This window comes from Oncorhynchus mykiss, chromosome 18 (assembly GCF_057628025.1).
Source record: "Oncorhynchus mykiss isolate SJ-2025 chromosome 18, ASM5762802v1, whole genome shotgun sequence".
Taxonomy (NCBI): domain Eukaryota; kingdom Metazoa; phylum Chordata; class Actinopteri; order Salmoniformes; family Salmonidae; genus Oncorhynchus; species Oncorhynchus mykiss.
Window position 1 is genome coordinate 20952361 of NC_143039.1, and position 25448 is coordinate 20977808.

Consider the following 25448-nt stretch of genomic DNA (forward strand, 5'->3'; position numbering starts at 1 on the left):
AGGAGTCTATAGCGCAGAGAGTGGAACAACAGTTCAGTCACGTTCTCCACATTCATTCTCCACACCCTCCATGACCCTAGCTTTCAGTCAGCCGACAGGGAGGAGTAGAGGGCGGGAGGGAGTGGAGAGATAAACCCATTTCGTACACCCCTCCCCTTGCCCAGGATAAACAAACTCCACTCTCAATCAACGGCATGTGCTGTTGAATAGGCAGAAGGAGACTTATTGCTTATTTCTAGAGCGAAAAACAGTGTTTTATTGTTTATTGTTCTGATTCACAGAACTGCTTTCCATAGGCAACGGAGAAAACCTATTCTTCAGACTAGGGGTGTCATGTACACCAAAAATCTGAGGGGGAACAAAGTACATGAGGATGGCTGGGGGGTGGTCCAGAGGGGGACTAGCCCGTGTCTGTAAATTGGTTAATTCTACATTTTTCAAACACCTAGAATTAATCATATGTAAAAAATATTTTTTGTATTATTATTTTTTTACACACACACACACACACACACACACAACCAGTCAAAAGTTTGGACACCTACTCATTCAAGGGATTCTTTATTTTTACTATTTTCTACATTGTAAAATAATAGTGAACACATCAAAACTATTAAATAACACATGTGAAATCATGTAGTAAACAAAAAAGGGTTAAACAAATCAAAATGTATTTTAGATTTTATAGTCTTCAAAGTAGCCAATCTGTCTTGATGACAGCTTTGCATTCTCTCAACCAGCTTCACGAGGTAGTCACCTGGAATGCATTTCAATTAACAGGTATGCCTTATTAAAAGTTAATTTGTGGAATTTATTTCCTTCTTAATGCATTGGAACCAATCAGTTGTGTTGTGACAAGGTAGGGGTGGTATACAGAAGATAGCATTATTTGGTAAACAAGCAAGTCCATATTATGGCAAGAACAGCTCATAAAAAAAAAATATAAAAATATATTTTGATTTGTTCAACACTTTTTTGGTTACTACATGATTCCATATGTGTTATTTCATAGTGTTGTCTTCACATTTATTCTACAATGTAGAAAATAGTACAAATTAAGAAAAACCCTTGAATGAGTAGGTGAGTCCTAACTTTTGATGGGTACTAATATATATGTGCATATCTAACCATACCTCTTGAGCTGTCTTACTGATGTTTTTTACAGAAAATTAAGCGGGCCCTATTATTGGTGTGACACAAATGGCCAGAAATGAACTCATGTTTTTTTTATCCAGTTAAAATGCAAAGTGCCAGCTGAGCCATTTGTTGTTTTGGCCTTGCTTCCCTTTATCTTTCACATTTGGAGTCCCTCCCCCTATCTCTAATTTGGCTCCAACTCTCATGACGCTTCGATGCCCTAGCAGCGCCCCAGACAAAGCAGCCTGTAGTCTGGTTTTGTTTCGTGCGACTCGCCCCAGCAGCAGTCTGCCTGTGCTCCTTAACCGCAGATATTTGATAAGCCTGTTACGAAACAACTTCCCCCCTTCCTCACACAGAACAGAGATCTCTCGTGCAATGTCGTCACACAGAACAGAGGTCTCTCGTGCAATGTTCTTTCGTGAAGAGGTTCGCAGCCAAGGGAATTGTCCCACTCACCGCAATGTGAGACAAGCAATTCGTCATTAAACTGTCATTTGTCCCTCTGTCTACATTCATTTACATTTCAATAGAACACTTATATTTGTGAAATTGGCCAATGCACACATTTGTGTGATTGTCTAGGCATACGGCATTATGGCAATATAATATTATCATGTTTATTTACATAAACATTAACATAATTGAATTCATTAATACAATTACTAAATCAAATGGATTAGTTGTATTCCGATTGATTAATCATTTTCAGGGAAACGGGCGTGTCCAGACTTCAGATTACAACCATGGATGCGTTGGGCGCGCCATTATTCAAACGGATAAAACCTTGCTGGTAAGAAAAACAAGTCCCTGTATGCGCAATCATTTAATGGTCGTGTTATTTCGTTTCCTGTATGTAGGCAATTCACTCCTTCTGGAGGTTGACGGCTTTGTTTGTTGGTGCATAAAACCAATCCAAAATAATACGGCCCTAAACCTATCCAAAAAGTAGTTCAAAGGGTTTTACTTAATTTTACAGTTTGTATTTCTTTTTATTGCATCAGGGGATCAGCCTACACAGACACGTTTTGACAATGACTGTGTCAGGATTTAGGAAACACGGCAACACCCCTGGCTACGGGCATGGTGGTGGTTTTACAATGTGGATTCGCCTAACAAATTAATCAATAACGTAAACATGTAGGCTAGACTTTATCCAACGACCTAGGATATTTGTAGGCTATAGGCCTAGGATAAGACGAGCACCCAACAGATATCATGCGACCTGTACGACATGCCGTCTAATTGCACCGTTTATATTACAGAATCATAAACGTGTCATTCAAAGCACGGCGTGACAAATTCACAAAATCAATGGGAGGCGAGCAGAAACAGCCAGCCAAACACCATGGAGGTGTCCCTCACTTGACCTAAAACGTGGATGCTCCAATTCGAGGGGCCCCGGGTTCCATTTAAATAAAATATGTGCCCCTAGTGCAAGGTACCTCGGGGCTGTTATCCTTTCTACTTAGGTGCATTCTGGCTGCTGGTGAGAACGTCGCGTAAAGAAAACAATGTGTGGGCGTCAGGAGGCGTCCTTTTACGAGAGAGCGCAGAGAACCGTGCATACAGAGCTCCTGCTGCGGCACAAAAGCGCTCTGAAGCGGAGAGAAGAGCTCTCCTGTTTCGGGACCGCAGTCCCAGGGGAGACTCGCCTTGTAGAGGAAAAGCTTCAATCAAACTGTGACATCTCCAGCGGGAGTCAACTAAGCAATTCTCTCTACAGCTCACTGCAGTGCCGTGGGTTTATTTTCCTTCACACTGATTGTGTCAAACTCGGAAAATAGCGGACCTATATCCTATTAATAAATTCGGCATATGTTAGAAGTAGCCTATAGGCCTACTGTCAGAGAAAGGCCTCATTTAGGCCTACATGACAACAACCAGCTAATATTGTGACAGCAGAAAAAGCTTGACAACTGTGAGTCAATCACGCTTATCGTTGATGCCTTATTACTCTTCCCATTGTTCAAAAGAAAAAGCCGAAATAAATGTTAATCTGACGCCGAATGTTCTCGGCGGTTGGCCAACGATTTACTATTTCCATATCACATTTCAAGGTGGTGGATGAAGGGAAAACATATCCTCAAAACCACCGTCTCTCTGGACACGACTCGTCTGTCTGCCTGCGTTGAGTGCACAAAGGCTCCAGCAAGACCGAGATGGCTGCGCTAAAAATAAACAACCCGGGTTGACAGAATGGGGGGCGTAGGCCTTCACCAAATAAATGCAGAATGCGAGTAGGGAGGTCTCTTCTCAGATAAATCATTTAAAAAGTATGATTTTGACAATACCAATTGGTTAGGCAAGCTGTTTAATCGGTTCTTGTGTCCTGAAATCTGTTATTTGAACATAAAAACGGGTCTACAGGTACTTGAGTAACTGTTGTAATGGATGTATTTCAAGACGTATCCAAGTTGTAGGCCTAATTGTTCGTATGTGACAGCATTCATTAGATTCGACTGTCATATGAGATATGCCTAGATAGTTGTCAACAGCATGATAGCCTTCATTTATGCCAAATGCAAACAACAATGCGGGTAAATTGCGCTCTCATAGCCCCCATACCAAGTTGGTTAAATTGAAATATGAACAAAAAACATTCCTAGTCTTGAAATGCAATCAGTTTGAAATTGGTTCTTCAGTAGGCCTATAAAGGACAATATTTTGTGAATAATCTCTGTGACAATGGGCCTACTAAACTAACCCCTCGGTCTTAATGCCACATTCAGCTTTCAGTTAGGCTACCAAGTATTCGGGATTAATTTATGGTACCAAAGTAAGAAACAGGAAACAAGGAATACAAGTAGGAACCAACAAATTCCAGATAACTTTTGTGAAATAAACAGCCTATGCCTGTATTATTTTCCTATGAGCCTAAAGCGCAGTAAGTTGCTTCTCCACTGTGTTCGCTCTGTTCTTGGAGTAAAAGTTTAAAAACACAAATTGAGGCGTTTTTATGAGTCCAAAAACACTGCACTCCGTTGTTGCGTCTGCGATTGCTTGTGTCTAGTACTGTATATGCAACGGGTCGAATTCCGTAGCGCAGCCTGTGACCAGAGTCATTTCCCGTCCCCGGGGCGAGAGGAGTTCAGACTCGTTTAAGTTAAGGCGACAGAACACGTCAAGTTGCCAACATGACAAGAGTATATGGTGTACAAGAAAAGACCTTGCATCATCCAATGTGGGACAGAAACCTTATACACGTTTACTTAGGCTGGCATTATCCTGCAGGACACCTACACCCGTCTCAATGCGCTCGATCACCGAGCCCGTTATAACAATTCATTTAAAGCCTGATTGCCGCATTCCATCCATGAAGTCGTTGATGAATGGAAAACCATACAGCCCACCACACCATCATCCACTCGCTGAAATGCGCAGTGAAATTACACAGATGACCTCCACAAGCGTTTATCTGCAAAGTCGTTCCACGAGGTATATGGGATGGTGTCAAACATGGGCGAGGCACTAAATTAAGACTGAATCTTATAGAAAAACGCCTATAAGCCGATTCCCACAGAGACTCAACTAATTTGTTTATGCCAGGCCATTCATTTGAAACATGAGAATTAGATTAGCCTACATCGAAATCACACACGCGCTACACGCTATTTTTTTTATTTGACATTTTCCTTTAAATTTAGCTGACTGTCTGAAAAAAAAGGTTAGCTGGAAAGTCCCGTGACAACGTTGGATCTCTCATTATGACTTACTAAGAGTTTGGATGAACGATAAACCATGTAGGCTTAATCAACACATTTCCGTTACCAAACCATACAATATTACACCATCTTAGGCTACAATCTTTCTATAGAAACGGGTGTAGGGCTAGACTAGGTTTATACAAAGCCTATGTGAAACATGAATTCTACTAGGTTAACACATATCTCTCAGTACACAAAAACATTGGCAAGCAACTAAATATTCCACTTAAATACGCAGTTCTTTGTAGAAGCCCTTATCAGATGGCCAAGTCTCCATATAGTCAGAGCGACGCCGAACATAATCGAGTCTTCAGACTGGAGCAAGACAGAAAAGCAAACAAAACGAAACATGGAAAGGAAAACCAAGGCACAAACGTTCACAAAACTTCTTAGCCTACCTGATAGAAATTCCAGAATAATTTCTCTAAATTATATTGTCCTTGGCCAAAACGCAAAATGTCCAGTTGGAACTTTTTGGCCGTGTTCTCTAGGATCCACGAGTCAGTCAAAACGACCCAACGAGAGTTCGTGCGTCGGGGGTTAATATCACTTTTGTAATTTAACTTTACAGCAAATAGGGGTGACAATGTTGTGCTTGTTAAATGACATGTAGGTAAGATTAGACTACGAAAACATCCTTAGTCTTTATACATTTCCAGTTGGTAAAACTCCGGGAATGACGAGTCCGCGACAATGAACGAACAGATCCACGGAGTCGCAGTGATAGGTTACGTTTCTGCCCCCAGTGAATATATCCATTAGTAAAAAGACACCAAGTGCATCGTTGTCGTGAATGTTTCAAGGAGCACAGGTGGCAACAACGGTCGTAGGTCTCAATAAACAATAAATATATTCAGTCTGGTTATGCATTGCAGCGCCATGTTGAGCTCGCAATACAGCACACACGCCACCTCAAAAATATGGCGAGAATTTCCGTTTTCAACAAATAAAGAATGCTAACAGTGCCCATTATCTTCAGTGAGAGGCTAGGGTGTTTCTGTCAATGTTCCCATTAGTTTTTTATTTCGTCCTAGTTTTACTGTTCCGTTTTCTTCCGTATGGCACCATTCAGAGCACTCACAACTACCGCCTCCAGACGTACAGCGGAGAATGAGTGCCTGCGCCTTGGTTCCAGTCGCAGACTCTACCCAGAAGGCCAATCGGGGAACCGCAATTACCATAAACCTCCAGCACGCTTCGCTCCACCAGCGCTCTCCACAGCGAAAACAAAGGGAGGGAGGAGGGAGAGCGAAAGAGAACGCCAGCGAGCGAGCGAGGGAGATATTGAAGGTATATAGGTTACTGTGCATATTCGTTTTTTGGGCAATAGATTATGCTATATGCCTACATTTATTTATTTTAGCTCAGTGTTGGTTGGGTATGGCATATTGTCAAGTCTATGTCCCATTCCAGGTATATATAATATTTTCTATCCCAATTATACTGTATCATGTGTATACTTCTACTTTGAAGAAAGCAACAAACAGAAAACTTCATTCTCTTAGAAAAAAAGGTTCTGGATAGAACCAAAAAGGGTTCTATGCTTGCTTCATATATGGTACCTCTTATGGTTCTATATAGAACCCGAATTGGTTCCATATAGAACAGTATATGAAACCCAATGGTTCTATATTACCCAATTTTGGTTCAGGAAGAAGAACCCTACAAAAGGGTTTTATATAGAACCTTTAGGGGTGCCATATATGAAACAAGAAATATAACCATTTTTGGTTCAACCAGAACCTTTTTTTCTAAGAGTGTAGTGTAAATTCGAGTATGAAGTATTATGTTTGTTGCTTTCTTCAAAGTACACAAATGATACAGTATAATTGGGATAGAAAATGTTATAAAATGATCTATCCCTGGAATCATTGGGACATAGACTGGACAATATACCCAACACTGACAGCAAAACATATATTTAGGCACATAGCATAATCTATTGCCCAGGTCTATAACCACAGATCTCCGATCACCTGACCCCAAATCAATCCTAAATCTAAGGAATAGAATACAATGGAAACAGACTAGAGAGATATACAATACTTGGCGCTGCGTCATGAGAAAAAATACCCATTTCGTTTAAAACTGTGCAAAAGGAAGCATCATAATAGCTCAAACCGGGTCCGCGTAATTGGATTGCCGTTATTAATGACAGACAACTCTCCCCCTACAGTCCCATGGGAACTAACCCGTGGGGTTATGCCGCTTCATTGCGTTCTGCACCGCGGTGGATTTCACATGAGCACGATGAATGCACACACAGTAAAGGCATTACATGCGATCGATACGCAGTGGTGAAACGGTTGTTGAATAGATAACGGTTCCTTTCTAAAGGGATTTCTATAAAACCGTTTTTTCTACCGCCACATAGGCCTAACTAACAATTACTGTCAACCGAATATGAGGCAACATTGCAATTAGTTGGCCTATAAAGTTAAATCCAAACGTGTCAAATGTTATTAGATTAAATTGTTGACTATAATGAAGTACCTGGAGATTGGACATGTTTAATTTATTTTGAGAATGTACACACAGATGATGAGATGGGCGCGATCCGCGAAGGGGGTGAGTGTCGAAAAAAGGGGTGAGGAAAACAAGTTGGCAAAGCCCTTGTCAGCAATACTCAGCATCAAAGCCAAACTTGCTATTGACAGTGAGTGTATTTGTAGATTTCTTGTGAACATGCTCTCTGGACCTTTTAGGCTACAGGTCTGGAACTATATGGCACTGTCAGTGCGCTCGACACACATGCCTGTGGTCGCTTGCTCAAGTTCCATTAAAGCTGTTTCCCCTCAGGTACTGTAGGTTTAGGCCTATGGGCTTTATAAATCACTCCAGAAAACGGTGGGGTAATGGGGTGTGTTGCTTTTACATACTGAGGCGAGGCTATGTATCTTATTTGTCTGCTCATTTGTAATGGCCTACGCATTAAGATTCGTGCGTCATTATCCTAATGGTTTGTGTCAGACGCTTGTTGATTCTTTCCAGTCAACACCTAATGAAGGAACAGTGACCTACCTGTAGGCTCTCCATGATTACATGTAGGCCTACATGTGTGAGCGCTATCAAAATTGAATATTCCTTTTATATCAGCTGGTGCTCCCTAAAACACTGAGATGACACTGGACCAACATCAGGCGCATGGTAGTGGTAATGCGGTTTGGCACTTCGAGACAGATGGACGCCTTGCAATGGAAAACCGGTCGCAACCCAACACCAGGTTCAAGCGAGCCCGTAATGGTGCAAACCATCTGTGATGGTGCATTACTGCCACCGTCTGGACAGTTGTGTTCATTAAGATTTGGCACACGAAGAAAAGAGCGCAACACCGTAGTCTTTTACCCGTGTAGTGGCACTGTTATTACACCGTATCAACATTGTATTAACACTTGCCCCCAATCCCCCCTTCCCCAAAACACGTGTAAATATTGGACTATAAAGTGTGCCTTCCTATATTATACTTATGCTACGATGGTTATTCTATTCAACTGAGCCATTTACACAAGTCTACACAAGTCTATTAAAACTTGAAACAGGTGGCCTAACTGGCCACTTATTCATAAAGTGTCTTGGTGCTGATCTATGATCAGTTTTAGCTTTTTGGATGATAATGAAAAAGATCACATGGACAGGGAGGACCTGATCCTAGATCAGCACTCCTGCTCTGAGATGCTTTATGAATATGACCCCTGGAGAGCAGTGGAAAGGGAGAACCCCCAAAGACCAAAGACAGTGACTGAGGGGAAGATGTCACAGGGGGGTATTTGGAAGAAGCCCAGTAGTGTCCCTGTAGATAGATAGAGCCATTTTCCTGATACATAGAAACTAGTCTGAAACCTATCCCTAGGCAACACAATGGTGTGGTTTCAATGAAGGAAATACGTAGTTCCTCTTTGCCAAAAACGTCCATCGTTGAAACCAGACCCTAGTCACTGTGTTGCATAGGGTCAGTTTCTAAGACTATGTAGACCCATAACACCAGGCAGTGTCACACCTTACCCTGTCATAACACTGGGTAACTGAAGTGTCACCAAGGACAGACCATTTGAGGAGTTTAGTTAATATCAGGGTGGGGGTCAATTCCATTTTAATTCCAGGCAATTCAGAAATTAAACCAAATTCCAATTCCAAATTTTCCTCATTGAAAAGCATAGAAGATAATTGGAATTTCAGTGCACTTCCCGAATGGACTGGAATTTAAATGGTATTGAAACCCTGGTGAATATTGTGTTAATGGTCCAAAAGCTACGGCTAAATAATTCTGCATGATTTACTCTACACATCCAATAGTGTTTATATCTACATGGCAGGCCTGTGTTTCTTTGAGTTTAAGACCATGTTGATAGGAAATAATTTATTATGAAACTGTATTGCAATAGACAACCTCTTGCCAGACTAATTTTTTCACAAACATCACTGGAACAAATACTGTTATATAACCACAGCCTGTGACCATTTATATGAGCTGTTTGTGTGGTGGTGTGGTGTGTTACTTTCCACTGTGTAATATCTTTCTGACAACTGCTGTCCTACTTTACCTTCAACTGAGTGGGTCATGAGTCATACCTTTATTTTGTTCCTGTGATCCTTACTGCAATTTCAATGGCCATTTCCACAGAAGTCACAGCTTTAGAACAAAAAGGAAGTTAAGCAGCTGATTACTATAATCATGACATTTTACTAGAAGATAGTTACACTAATGGATTGACCATTCATGAATACAATAACACACTAATGGATTGACCATTCATGAATACAATAACACACTAATGGATTGACCATTCAAGAATACAATAACACACTAGTCCAGCGTTTCCCAAACTCGGGACCCCAAGGGGTGCATGTTTCAGTTTTTGCCCTAACACTGCACAGCTGATTCAAATTATCAAATATTGATAATTAGTTGATTATTTGAATCAGCTGTGTAGTGCTAGGTCAAAAACTGAAACATGCACCCTTTGGGGTCCAGAGGACCGAGTTTGGGAAACACTGCAGTAGACCTACATTATGCATGTGTTTTAGTGCAAATAAATGTCAAAGTAGGGGGAAATAAAGAAACACGTATTTATTCATTACTGACTAGCGGTAGAAAGGGGTGATAGGATACAGGCATATTCACAACAGTATTTTAGTCATTGTTCACTGTAACATTGTCACATGACTTGTATCATTCTACAGGAAGTGATTCTAAGAATATACCCATTGCAGAAGTTGTTAGTTTGCGCTTGTGGAAGCATGAACTATACTGCAATTGTAGTTATTGATACAAGTTCAGGATGGAATCTTCTTGGTGGTGATGTGATCTATGTCACTGATTTCTGTCAAAACAACAATGCAATTAGTCTTTTAAAAAGACCATACCTACAGTTAGTTACATCATGAAATGTTGTATGGTTTTCAGTATTTGATACTGTTAAGTTTAATCAATTTGTGAGGGAGAATGCTGCAACTGTTCAGGTGGTGTACAACAAGTCTCTTACCTCTGGTCTGCATCTTGAGGTGGTCTTAGTTTTAGAATACAGTTTCTGTTCTGACATGCCAAGGCCATGATATGTACTGAAATATTCACCAACAACATAGTATATGTCAATATCAACATTGCACAAGTAACATTGGCTACTCAGCAAACATTTACATGTTAAACTATTTCAAACTTTTATATTATCTAGTATTTCCATTTACACACCCAGGATCATAACGATCAGAATAACATTCAGAACACTGTAAATGAACAGAAGACAGTTCTCCCATGATGACCTGTAGCTGGACGTCTGGTTTGGATAGTCTGTGGAAAAAAAGAGAAATAACCCACAGAGTTATTCTAAACCACATCTAAAACTGAAAAACAGTATTTTCCATTATTGGGAACATACCCAAAAGGTAGCTCATATGTACACCATACATATCTGTACACCATACATATCTGTACACCATACATATCTGTACACCACACATATCTGTACACCATACATATCTGTACACCATACATATCTGTACACCATACATATCCATACACCATACATATCTGTACACCATACATATCTGTACACCATACATATCTGTACACCACACATATCTGTACACCATACATATCTGTACACCATACATATCTGTACACCATACATATCCATACACCATACATATCTGTACACCATACATATCCATACACCATACATATCTGTACACCATACATATCCATACACCATACATATCCATACACCATAAATATCCATACACCATACATATCTGTAGACCATACATATCCATACACCATACATATCTGTAGACCATACATATCTGTACACCATACATATCTGTACACCATACATATCTGTACACCATACATATCTGTACACCATACATATTCATACACCATACATATCTGTAGACCATACATATCTGTACACCATACATATCCATACACCATACATATCTGTACACCATACATATCTGTACACCATACATATCCATACATATCCATACACCATACATATCTGTAGACCATACATATCCATACACCATACATATCTGTACACCATACATATCTGTACACCATACATATCTGTACACCATACATATCTGTACACCATACATATCTGTAGACCATACATATCTGTACACCATACATATCTGTACACCATACGTATCTGTAGACCATACATATCTGTACACCATACATATCTGTACAACCTACATATCCATACACCATACATATCCATACACCATACATATCCATACACCATACATATCCATACACCATACATATCTGTACACCATACATATCTGTACACCATACATATCTGTACACCATACATATCTGTACACCATACATATCCATACACCATACATATCTATACACCATACATATCTGTACACCATACATATCTGTACACCATACATATCTGTACACCATACATATCTGTAGACCATACATATCTGTAGACCATACATATCTGTACACCATACATATCTGTAGACCATACATATCTGTACACCATACATATCTGTAGACCATACATATCTGTACACCATACATATCTGTACACCATACGTATCTGTAGACCATACATATCTGTACACCATACATATCTGTACAACCTACATATCCATACACCATACATATCTGTACACCATACATATCTGTACACCATACATATCTGTAGACCATACATATCTGTACACCATACATATCTGTACACCATACATATCTGTACACCATACATATCTGTACACCATACATATCTGTACAACCTACATATCCATACACCATACATATCTGTACACCATACATATCTGTACACCATACATATCTGTAGACCATACATATTCATCATTGAATGAAATGTGCACTTACCAGTGGTCATGAGTCTGGTACCATTGCTAAATAGGAGACTCTGGTCTTCTTTCTTTGCACAGTAGAACACTCCACAATCATCTACTGTTACATTCTGTATTAACAATCTATGTCCTGTTTCTAATGAATATTTCTGTCTAAAAGTAGTATTGTAATAAAAAGCAGCAGAACTCCTACTAGTGAAAGAGTGGAGTATGGCCAGTGGAGGCTGTGGTTGGTGCTGAATGTACCAGTATGCACTTTCTATGTTAAGAGAACAGTTTATGGTTGTATTCTGTCCAAGTTCCACCAGTGTCTCTGTCAAGCCATCAGCTCCCCGACAGCATATAAAGAGACCTAGAAACAGATCAGGTAATTACACATTTGACTCCTAAGTTATTAATTGTAGGAACAAAAAAATTGGCTTACACAACAAATGTCCCACAACTCTCAGCATTGTCTCAAATTTGTGGTGGTGATTGGGTTGTTGTCCTGCTTGTGTAGCAGTTGCCTGTTTGAGTGTTCTTTGCTGCTGTACAGACAAACCACAAGTTGTTTTCTAGGGTGCTAGAGGTCAGACCAATCATAGGCAAGTCCACTTGACTTTGCCTTATATAGGCATACTCCTTGTAGGCATGCAATATTTACTATCACAAGTTTGAAATTGAATCAAATCATTTTAATTCAAGTCCTGAATTGAATAGCAATATATGTCATTGACCCCACTACCACCACAACCACCACCTTCAAACAGTAGCCATGTCTAGATTGTCAGTTAACTTTCAACTTCAACTTACATTACTAGTGGATCACCGTACAAGACACTACAAGTAGTCATAGTACACTTCAATCTGTCTGGTCCGTCATGACATCTCAAGTCAGAGTCAGGTCGAGTCAGTGTATGTGTCATTCTGAATATTTCACTTTTTAGATTTACATTGACTGTGTCACGTGAGAATGTGTATTTAATATGTCTGGAGTAGATTGACCTCAAGAGACACATGTAAGAAGGGGTGTGTTATAATGAGGCTCTGTTGGCTGTAAGGGACAAAGTGGAGTTTTTATTATTTCTTCTGCACTCCTCTTCTGCTCATCCCTCAACCGATTTCAGTGCAGCCGTAATCAACACAACATCTGACAAAAGAGGATGTGGTGATTGGTGTCAACTTGTTACATGACCACATTCTCATTCTGCAGAAAGTCAAAAATAAGGTGTTCGTTTTTCTCTTGTCAATACAGCACTAATGTCAGAGGAAGTCTCAAAACATCACTGGGGCCAAGCTTCCTGCCATCCAGGACCTATATACTAGGCTGTGTCAGAGGAAGGCCCAAAATATCACTGGGTTCAAGCTTCCTGCAATCCAGGACATAGATACTAGACGGTGTCAGAAGAAGGCCCAATGCATCACTGGGGCTAAGCTTCCTACCATCCAGGATCTATATACTAGGAGGTGTCAGAAGAAGGCCCAATACATCACTGTGGCCAAGCTTCCTGCTATCCAGGACCTATATACTAGGCGGTGTCAGAGGAAGGCCCAAAACATCGATGAGGTCAGGGTCCTGCCATCCAGGACCTATATCCTCTAGGCGGTGTCAGAGGAAGGCCCAAAAAAGGTCAAAGACTGTTTTCTCTGCTACCGCACGGCAAGCGGTATCGGAGCCCAAGTCTATGTGCTAAAGGCTCCTGACAAAAGGCTCCCAAATGACAAAAAAAAAACAAGGTTATTGTAGTAACCTGAACAAAAATGAAAAACAAATGGGATTTTCGAGGTTCTGAATCTGGCGGGTGTAAGGCTACCCCCCAAGTTCCTCATATCAACTGTATGCAAGAGGGTTCATGGTCTTCTCTGGAATTCAGCCTTCTCTTTGTTGATCTCACCATCCCCCATTCTTTCACACCTCTGGCTAGAAGAAGTTCTGTTTTTACATCCTGTAGGTCTGATGGGAATTTTGTGAATTTTTATTAGGATCCCCATTAGCTAACGCCGTAACTTTAGCTAATCTTCCTGGGGTCCTACACCAATTAATAAGACATTACAAACAATTACAAATTAAGACTTGACAAACATTTAACAAGTAGACAATAGAGACAATTAAAATTCCTGACAGGAAACACATTAACCATTCAGTTGATGCTTTCTATTTCCTGTCCAGTCATATGGTCTATGGGGGTAGTTCTTTTATTTTCTTTCCTTGAAGGTGGATTTACATTTTGCCTGAGATATATGGATTGGTAAAGAGTTCCATTCAGCTATGGCTCTATATAAAACTGTAGATTTAAGGCGATTTGTGCTTGGCTTGGGTTGTCTTAGATGTCATGAATTTGCCTGTTTGGTTTGGAGGTTATGCATGTTGCTACTATGTACTAACTGTCCTGAAAAATACTTGTGTGTATGTATGTATGTGTATGTATATATTACATTCCTGAAGAAAATCAGAAGACTGGATAGTAATTTACTTTCAACGTGAAGCCATGAGAGAGTCTGATGCATTTGAATAATATTTATACGGATGGAGAAATGAAGAGCTAATAGTTTCCAAATGCGCTCTCAGAAAGGGAGTGCCAATCTGATTGTTAGTTAACTCAATAGTAATGCTATTGGTCAACGACTCAGATTTGGAATCTAAACAGGGTTAAATGGTTATAAAAGGGTCTTAGAGTCATTGTCTCTTTCTGTTTGTTCCTGACCAGCTGTGGTGAGATACTCTTTTTGTCTCTCTCCACCCCAGGGACTCTTGGGCCATGACCTTTCAGGCTATGACCTCTCTTTCACTCCCTCTCTGATCATGCCTTGTACAGTCCATTCTGAAAGTATTCAGACTCCTTGACTTTTTCCACATTTTGTTACGTTACAGTCTTATTCTAAATTGATTTAATTTATTTTTTAAATATATTTTTTCCTCATCAACCTACACACAATACCCCATAATGACAAAGCAAGAACATGTTTTTAGACATTTTTGCAAATGTATTACAAATAAAAAACAGAATTGTATTTGTTTAATTAGCTGCTGCCCAAAAATTTGACAGGTGCATCCTGTTTCCATTGATCATCCTTCAGATGTTTCTACAACTTGATTGGAGTCCACCTGTGGTAAATTCAATTGGACATGATTTGGAAAGGCACACACCTGTCTATATAAGATCCCGCAGTTGACAGTGCATGTCAGAGTAAAAACCAAGTCATGAGATTGAAGGAATTGTCCTTAGAGCTCCGAACCAGGATTGTGTCGAGGCACAAATCTGGGGAAGGGTACCAAAACACTTCTGCAGCATTGAAGGTTCCCAAGAACACAGTTGCCTCTGTCATTCTTAAATGGAAGAAGTTTGAAACCACCAAGACTCTTCCTAGAGCTGGCCGCCCAACCAAACTGAGCAATCGGGGGAGAAGGGCCTTGTTCAGGGAGGTGACCAAGAACCCGATGGTCACTCTGATAGAGCCCCAGAGTTCCTCTGTGGAGATAGATGAACCTTCCGGAAGGACAATCATCTCTGCAGCACTCCACCAATCAGCCCTTTATGGTAGAGTGGCCAGATGGAAGCCACTCCTCAGTAAAAGGCACATGACAGCCCGCTTGGAGTCAGTCAAAAGGCACCTAAAGGACAGACCATGAGAAACAAGACTCTCTGGTCTGATGAAACCAAGATTGAACTCTTTGGCCTGAATGACAAGCATCACGTCTGGAGGAAGCGTGGTACCATCTCTATGGTGAAGCATGGTGGTGGCAGCATCATGCTGTGGGGATGTTTTTCAGCGACAGGGACTGGGAGACTAGTCAGGATCGAATGAAAGATGAATAGAGCAAAGTACAGAGAGATCCTTGATGAAAACCTGCTCTAGAGCGCTCAGGACCTCAGACTGGGGCAAAGGTTTACCTTCCAACAGGACAATGACCCTAAGCACACAGCCAAGACAATGCAGAAGTGGTTTCGGGACAAGTTGGCCTCCTGAGTGCCGCAGTGGTCTAAGGCACTGCATCTCAGTGCTAGAATGTCACTACAGACCCTGGTTCGATCCCAGACTGTATCACAACCGGCCCGTGTTTGGGAGCCCTGTAGTGCGGCACACAATTGGCACAGCGTCGTCCGGGTTAGGGGAGGGTTTGGCCAGGGTATGCCGCCATTGTAAAATAAGAATTTGTACTTAACTGACTTGCCTAGTTAAATAACAGTTAAATAAATGTTTTTTTTTAAGTGTCTGAATGTCTTTGATTGGCCCAGCAAGAGCCCAGACTTGAACCCGATCGAACACCTCTGGAGAGACCTGAAAATAGCTGTGCAGCGACACTCCCCATCTAACCTGACAGAGCTTGAGATGATCTGCAGAGAAGAATGGGAGAAACTCCCCAATACAGGTGTGCCAAGCTTGTAGCTTCATACCCAAGAAAACTCAAGGCTGTAATCGCTGTCAAAGGTGCTTCAACAAAGTACTGAATAAAAGGTCTGATTACTTCTGTAAGTGGAATTTCAGTTATAATTGTTTTTAAATAGATTTGCTACAATTTCTAAAAAGCTTTTTTTTCTTTGTCATTAAGGGGTATTGTGTGTAAATTGATGAGAGAAATAAAAAAACTATCAAACAAAGCACTTTCTTCTGAAACTCGTCAGTCTATTCTTGTTCTGAGAAATGAAGGCTATTCCATGCGAGAAATTGCCAAGAAACTGAAGATCTCGTACAATGATCCTCTTAAGGATTGGCCCCTTAAAAAAAAAAAAAGTAGCCTAAAATGACATACCCATATCTAACTGCCTGTAGCTCAGGCCCTGAAGCAAGGATATGCATATTCTTGGTACCATTTGAAAGGAAACACTTTGAAGTTTGTGGAAATATGAAACGTAGGAGAATATAACACATTAGATCTGGTAAAAGATAATACAAAGAAAAAAACAACCTTTTTTTGTATTTTGTTTTTGTACCATCAACTTTGAAATGCAAGAGAAAGGCCATCATTTATTATTTCAACCCAGGTGCAATTTAGATTCTCAGACTGATCCAATGAACCATTGCATTTCGGTTCCATTTTTAAAAAAAATCAAGACTGCCCAAATGGGCCTAATTTGTTTATAACTTTTCATGTTCAAAACCATGCACTCTCCTCAATTGCATGGTGTTCTTTCACTGTAATAGCTACTGTAAATTGGACAGTGCATTTAGATTAACAAGAATTTAAGCTTTCTGCCAATATCATATATGTCTGTCCTGGGAAATGTTCTTGTTACTTACAACCTCATGCTAATCCCATTAGCCTACGTTAGCTCAACTGTCCCGCTGGGGACCCACCAATCCTGAGTAATTCATTTAGTTTTTTTGTCTTTTACTTTCTGTTTTGTACACCAGCTTCAAACAGCTGAAAACACAATCTTTTTGGTTATGTAAAATATATTTCACAGCGGTTTAGATGGTACAATGATTCTCTACATTCTCTATGCTTGTTTCGTCACATAAACTGAAATTAGGCGAACTACTCGAATTTTAGCAACCAGGAAATGGCGGAGCGATTTCTGCATAGTGCACCTTTAATATTGATTTATAATTTGAACCTAACCAAACCTCTGTTCTGTCGAAGGAGTTGTATGGGTTCCTCTAGTGGCCAAAAGCTTTTGTTAGCATGGGCAGCGCCATTGTGGACTAACCATTTTGATTGAGTCGACTTCCAACTTCATTGGCTGATCCCTTCTGGTGGCACAGTTGGCATGACCTGATGACTCGGTTGGAGTCGTGACAGCCAGGTCATCAGGAGGGATCAGCCAATAGATTTTACTTCTGAAGGAGAAAATTTACAATTTCAAGGTGGCGATGTCCTCAATGGCACTACCCATGCTCTCACAGACACCATCATTACATAGATACAGAGATGTTATGTCTATCCAAGTATATGGTCCTGGTCCATCACCTTATGTAGTACTGCCCCCCAGTGGCAAGAAGTGACACCCCCGCAAAAAAACTATAAGCCTACAACGCATAAAGGTCTCCAAGCCTCCCACAAATAGCCTACTTTCTGTCCTCAACACTCACACTGAAACTAAATAGTATAAAAACGAAATATAAATGTTTTTATCAAACTAAATACAAACTAGTGAATCGAGTCTGAAAACAAACAAATTAATCTGAATTTAATCAAAATAAAGATAACATAAATAATAACTAATATTTTAAGTCACAAAACAATAATAACCTTGATGTCAACGTAATTGGTGTAGGTACCAACTGTATCACGTCATACTGAAAAACTATGTGGATATGAGTGAAAACCTCTGTCATAAAGACCAAATATTGAGTTCCATCCCCTTTTGCCCTCAGAACAGCCTCAATTCGTTGGGGCATGGACTCTACAATGTGTCTTAAGCATTCCACAGGGATGCTGGCTCATCAAATCAAATCAATTGTATTTGTCACATACACATGGTTAGCAGATGTTCATTCGAGTGTAGCGAAATGCTTGTGCTTCTAGTTCCGACAATGCAGTAATAACCAACGAGTAATCTAACCTAACAATTCCAAAACTACTACCTTATACACACAAGTGTAAAAGGACAAAGAATATGTACATAAGTATATGAATGAGTGATGGTACAGAACGGCATAGACAAGATGCAGTAGATGGTATCGAGTACAGTATATACATATGAGATGAGTAATGTAGGGTATGTAAACAAAGTGGCATAGTTTAAAGTGGATAGTGATACATGTATTACATAAAGATGCAGTAGATGATATAGAGTACAGTATATAAATACCCATATGAGATTAATAATGTAGGGTATGTAAACATTATATTAAGTAGCATTGTTTAAAGTGACTAGTGATATATTTTACATCAATTCCCATCAATTCCCATTATTAAAGTGGCTGGAGTTGAGTCAGTGTGTTGGCAGCAGCCACTCAATGTTAGTGGTGGCTGTTTAACAGTCTGATGGCCTTGAGATAGAAGCTGTTTTTCAGTTTCTCGGTCCCTGCTTTGATGCACCTGTACTGACCTCGCCTTCTGGATGATAGCGGGGTGAACAGGCAGTGGCTCGGGTGGTTGTTGTCCTTGATGATCTTTATGGCCTTCCTGTGACATCGGGTGGTGTAGGTGTCCTGGAGGGCAGGTAGTTTGCCCCCGGTGATGCGTTGTGCAGACCTCACTACCCTCTGGAGAGCCTTACGGTTGTGGGCGGAGCAGTTGCCGTACCAGGCGGTGATACAGCCCAACAGGATGCTCTCGATTGTGCATCTGTAGAAGTTTGTGAGTGCTTTTGGTGACAAGCCAAATTTCTTCAGCCTCCTGAGGTTGAAGAGGCGCTGCTGCGCCTTCTTCACGATGCTGTCTGTGTGGGTGGACCAATTCAGTTTGTCTGTGATGTGTACGCCGAGGAACTTAAAACTTACTACCCTCTCCACTACTGACTGTCCCATTGATGTGGATAGGGGGGTGCTCCCTCTGCTGTTTCCTGAAGTCCACAATCATCTGCTTTGTTTTGTTGACGATGAGTGTGAGGTTATTTTCCTGACACCACACTCCGAGGGCCCTCACCTCCTCCCTGTAGGCCGTCTCGTCGTTGTTGGTAATCAAGCCTACCACTGTAGTGTCGTCCGCAAACTTGATGATTGAGTTGGAGGCGTGCATGGCCATGCAGTCGTGGGTGAACAGGGAGTACAGGAGAAGGCTCAGAACGCACCCTTGTGGGGCCCCAGTGTTGACGATCAGCGAGGTGGAGATGTTGTTACCTACCCTCACCACCTGGGGGCGGCCCGTCAGGAAGTCCAGTACCCAGTTGCACCGGGCGGGATCGAGACCCAGGGATCTCGAGCTTGACGACAAGTTTGGAGGGTACTATGGTGTTAAATGCTGAGCTGTAGTCGATGAACAGCATTCTCACGTAGGTATTCCTCTTGTCCAGATGGGTTAGGGCAGTGTGCAGTGTGGTTGAGATTGCATCGTCTGTGGACCTATTTGGGCGGTAAGCAAATTGGAGTGGGTCTAGGGTGTCATGTAGGGTGGAGGTGATATGGTCCTTGACTAGTCTCTTATAGCACTTCATGATGACGGAAGTGAGTGCTACGGGGCGGTAGTCGTTTAGCTCAGTTACCTTAGCTTTCTTGGGAACAGGAACAATGGTGGCCCTCTTGAAGCATGTGGGAACAGCAGACTAAGATAAGGATTGATTGAATATGTCCGTAAACACACCAGCCAGCTGATTTGCTCATGCTCTGAGGACGCGGCTGGGGATGCCGTCTGGGCCTGCAGCCTTGCGAGGGTTAACACGTTTAAATGTTTTCCTCACGTCTGCTGCAGTGAAGGAGAGTCCGCATGTTTTGGTTGCGGGCTGTGTCAGTGGCACTGTATTGTCCTCAAAGCGGGCAAAAAAGTGATTTAGTCTGCCTGGGAGCAAGACATCCTGGTCCGTGACGGGGCTGGTTTTCTTTTTGTAATTCGTGATTGACTGTAGACCCTGCCACATACCTCTTGTGCCTGAGCCGTTGAATTGCGACTCTACTTTGTCTCTATACTGATGCTTAGCTTGTTTGATTGCCTTGCGAAGGGAATAGCTACACTGTTTGTATTCGGTCATGTTTCCGGTCACCTTGCCCTGGTTAAAAGCAATGGTTTGCGCTTTCAGTTTCACGTGAATGCTGCCATCAATCCCCGGTTTCTGGTTTGGGAATGTTTTAATCGTTGCTATGGAAATTACATCTTCGATGCACGTTCTAATCATATTGACTCCAATGCTTCTCACAGTTGTGTCAAGTTGGCGGGATGTCCTTTGGGTGGTGAACCATTCTTGATACACATGAGAAACTCGCTCCACTGGGATTCTCTGCTTCTAACCCTATTACAGGGGCTGAGTCACTGGCTAACTGGTGCTCTTCCAGGCTGTCCCTAGGAGGGATGCGTCACTTGAGTGGGTTGAGTCATTGATCTTCCTGTCCGGGTTGGCGCCCACCCATGGGTTGTGTCGTGGGGGAGATCTTTGTGGGCTATACTTGGCCTTGTCTCAGGCAAAGTGGGTGGGGTTATATCCTGCCTGTTTGGCCTTGTCCGGGGGTATCGTCGGACGGGGCCACAGTGTCTCCTGACCCCTCCTGTCTCAGCCTCCAGTATTTATGCTGCAATAGTTAGTGTGTTGGGGGGCTAGGGTCAGTCTGTTATATCTGGAGTATTTCTCCTGTCTTATCCGGTGTCCTGTGTGAATTTAACTTCTTTGGGCTGGGGGCAGTATTGAGTAGCTTGGATGAATAAGGTGCCCAGAGTAAACTGTCTGCTACTCAGGTCCAGTTGCTAATATATGCATATTATTAGTATATTTTATAGAAAACACTCGGAAGTTTCTAAAACTGTTTGAATTATGTCTGTTTTAGATTAACTAACTTCTTAGTAATGACTCGGGACGTCGGGTTTGATACGAAAGCTTATTTTAGTAAGAATACTTCTTTACGTTACATTTAACAACAATTGTTTTGGTACAGAGCAATGCAGGTAAGATGCTGTTGGAAAGTCAGCCACAATCACCCGCACCTGCACATAATTGGCGCGTTATCACTCATTCCTCTCGCAAGGCATTCTGGGACTTGCAGTCAAAAAGCGTAATTCAACACAACCCAATACAATTACATATGCAAATAAATCTAAAGAAATATCTTTAGATACAGCTCAAAGAATAAACTTAAACATTAACTCTGTAACACATTAAAGTTACAACATCCTCCCCCCCGATGAACAATTGTGTTCATCTAGATCTCTAGGCAGTATATCAACTGAATAGGTCTCCTCAACAAAGTCCCTGAAGCAGTACGAACTGAACATGATCTAACTAAGCCATCTCGGCCTGGAAACAGTTCCTCAATCTTTCCTAGTTTCCAGGTTTGTCTGGGTAGGTTATCTTCTCCAATGAGTACAACGTCACCCGCTTTCAGTGGGGTGGGCTGTGGTGTGTCACAGCGGTGTGCTGACTTTAGATCCAGCAAGTAGTCCCTTCGCCAACTGTTCCAGAAACTGGTCACAAGTCTCTGCCTGTACTTCCATCTGCGTGTCATTTCCCCCTTGTTTAACGTTGGATGCTGAGTGTCAGCTGGAAATGGCTTTGGAGGCAAAGAGGTTAGTCTTTTACCCACCAGGAAGTGTGCTGGGGTCAGGGGTTGTGGTTCATCCACCTCATTGTGCACGAAGGTCAGAGGCCTAGAATTTAGGATAGCTTCAACCTCTGTCAGGACTGTGCATATCTCTTCAAAATTAAGTGAAGCTCTCCCAAGAACCTTTCGCAGGCATGTTTTTACTGACCTGACGAGTCTTTCCCAGAATCCGCCCCACCAGGCTGCTCGCTCTGCAATGAACCTCCAGGTGATGCCCCTTTCTGAGAAGAACGCCAATAGTTGGGGCTCTTCAATTGCCTTCCACAGCTCTTTCAAGTCCTGATCAGCTCTCTTGAACGTTTTTGCATTGTCTGAGTAGATTACCTTGCATAATCCTCTCCTTGAGATGAATCTTTTTAGAGCTAACAAGAATGTCTCTGTTGACTGATCTGAGACCAGTTCCAAATGCACTGCTCTGGTTACAGCACAAGTGAACAGTGCAATGTATGACTTCTTCACAGAACCATTTTCTTTCACATAGAGCGGTCCTGCAAAATCCACACCTGTGACTTCGAATGGTGGGGATTCAGTTATTCTGTCTTTTGGTAAAGGCGCAGTGACCTGCTGTCCGGCCCTTGCCTTGAATCTCTTGCACACTATACATCTTGCCACTGTGCTCTTGACTAGCTGCCTAGCACTCAAGATCCAGTATCGCTCTCTGATTTGTACTAGAGTGTCTCTTGCTCCAGAATGCATCACCTTCTCATGTTGGTACTGTATCAGCATTTCTGAGTATCTGGACTTATTGGGCAGAACCCATGGGTGCTGCTCTCTGAATGTGAAGTTGGACTGTTGCAGTCTTCCTCCTACACTGAGTAGTTCGTGTTCGTCCAGGAAAGGTTTCAGTTCTCTGATTTTACAGTCATTGTTTAGGCTTTTTCCTGCCTTCAGTAGTTTGATCTCCTGTCCGAAACTCTGTTGTTGTGTTACCTTAATCCAGTACTTTTCTGCATTGAACAGTTCGTCAGCAGTCAGTTCACCTTGCATCTTTATGGTTGTACGAGCATTGGCTATGAATCTCTTTATCCAGGCGGTGACTCTGAACACTCTTTTCAGTTTGCTGTACCTTTCAAGCTCCAACACAGGTTCAGTGCTGTCTGTGCTGTTTGCTGCGAGTTGTACAGTAACCTGGCAACTGGACTTGAGTTCTATATTCACCTCTTCCGGAACCTTGTTATCATCAGTCTCTTCGGACTGATTGGGTGATGTCAGAATTCTGGGTCCATTCCACCATAGCTCGCTCTGTGTCAAGTTTCTAACAGTTTGTCCTCTTGTAGGGAGGTCAGCTGGATTAGTTTTCCCTTCAATATGTGACCATGACTCTGGATTGGTCAAGGACTGGATCTCCGTCACTCTGTTTGCAACAAACTGTTTCCATTTCTGAGCTGAGCTGCAAATCCAATGCAGCACGATCATCGAGTCTGTCCACATGTTAATCTGTTTTTCTTCCATTTTCAGTGTGGTCATCAAGTTGTTTGCTAGTCTCGCTCCAATCACAGCTCCCATGAGCTCCAGGCGTGGCAGCGTCATTTTCTTAAGTGGGGCTACCCTGGACTTGGATGCGACTAGACTTGTTGTTTCCCTGTCTTGTGACTCACCTTGCAAGTAAGCTACTGCACTGTAAGCCCTTTCACTTGCATCACAGAACACGTGTAGTTTCAGGGTGTGGTTATTCTGTGGCCGCATGTCTGTTCTGTACCACCTTGGTATGGTGAGCTGGTGTAACTGGGGTAGTTCTGAACACCACTGTTGCCATTCTCGTGTCAGATCAGGTGGTAATTCTTCGTCCCAGCTGAGTCCCCTCTCCCACATTTCCTGGAACATGCACTTGATCCTGATGGTGAAGGGAGTTAAGAAACCAAGAGGGTCGAAGATACGTGCAGACGACTGCAGAACACTTCTCTTTGTGTTTTCCTTTTGCTTTAGAATGCTCAGTAGCGGCCTGAGGTCAAACACAAAGTCATCCGTTTCCGGCCTCCATACTAAACCTAAAACCTTCAGCACTACTCCTTGTGTTTGTAACGTCAACGGGTGGTCAGTTGTCGTACTCTCCTCCCATTTTGTTTTCAATTCAGGAGAATTGGTCATCCACTTGCAGAGGTCCATGCCTGCATTCGACAGCATTCGCTTTGCAGTTGTTGTCACAAGGTAAGCCTCTTCAACATTGCGTGAACTTGCAATGAAGTCATCTACGTAGAGTGACTCTCTCAGTATCTCTACAACTTCTGGTTGTTCTGTTTCATATTGTTTCAGGTGCTTCCTGATTGTAGCTGCCAGCAAAAATGGACTTGGGGAAGCTCCAAATACCACTCTTTTCATCCTCAGCACACGCAGCTCCTCTTCATTTTCTCCCCTTGGTGGGCCAGTGAGCCATAGAAATCTCACGGCGTCTCTGTCTCTCTCTGCTAGGGATATCTGCAGGAAAGCTTTCTTGATGTCTGCCATGAATGCGATCTCATGTAGTCTGAACTTTATCAGAACGCTGAGCAGATCCGGATTCAGGTTCGGTCCTGTGAGTAGACAGTCATTGAGAGATGGACAGCCATCTTCATGGGACGAGGCATCAAACACCACTCTCAGTTTTGTTGTCACCTTATCTTCTCTGAGTACTGCATGGTGAGGTAAGTAGTATTTTACGTTGTCTGCACTTGATGCGTTGTCCTTGGGCACGTCCTCTGCCATATCTTGTTGTAAGTAGTCTTCTACTACTTCATTGTATCTGCTGTACAACGTCACATCCTTCTTCAGCCTTTTCTTCAGACATTCAAACCGTTTCTTGGCGATTCTATAGTTGTCTTGGAGTTCTGGCATTTCTCGTTTCCATGGCAACTCCACATGGTATCGCCCATCTTTGAAGGTGGTTGTTTCCTCAAACCTTTGTAGAGCCTCGGTTTCCTCTGAGTTCTGTGTTTTCTCGCTTAGAATACCCAGAGACTCAAGCTCCCAGAATGCATGCAATTGCTTGGAGACTAGTGTGTCTTCATCAAGTGGGATGAACATGCAAGTTGCCTCGGCGACACTTGACATGGACACGGGTCCCTGCACCGACCATCCAAAGGTGCTCTCTAAAGCAACTAGCGTCTCCGTCAGTCGCTCCACTCTGCCTGATACTATCTGCCAGTAGTAGTCTGCTCCTATCAGGACAGAGAGTTC

At 42.1% G+C, this 25448-nt stretch overlaps 1 protein-coding gene and 1 long non-coding RNA gene across 5 annotated transcripts in view; both read right to left on the bottom strand.

The window, feature by feature from the left end:
- The window catches only part of LOC110497008 (BCL-6 corepressor), an 89576-nt gene extending 83515 nt beyond the window's left edge, over positions 1-6061 (bottom strand). For all 4 annotated transcript variants that reach the window (XM_090207709.1, XM_090207708.1, XM_090207707.1 and 1 more), the window contains exon 1: positions 5243-6061. The gene's annotated coding sequence lies outside the window, so the exon portion shown is untranslated. The remainder of the gene's footprint in view (positions 1-5242) is intronic.
- A 4304-nt stretch (positions 6062-10365) lies between these two features.
- On the bottom strand, positions 10366-12714 carry LOC110495500 (uncharacterized). Its single transcript, XR_016488311.1, has 3 exons — positions 12610-12714; positions 10534-10632; positions 10366-10403 (listed from the first exon to the last, which is right to left on the bottom strand). It is a non-coding gene; the product is annotated as an uncharacterized LOC110495500 (long non-coding RNA).
- Between the last annotated feature and the right edge of the window lie 12734 nt (positions 12715-25448).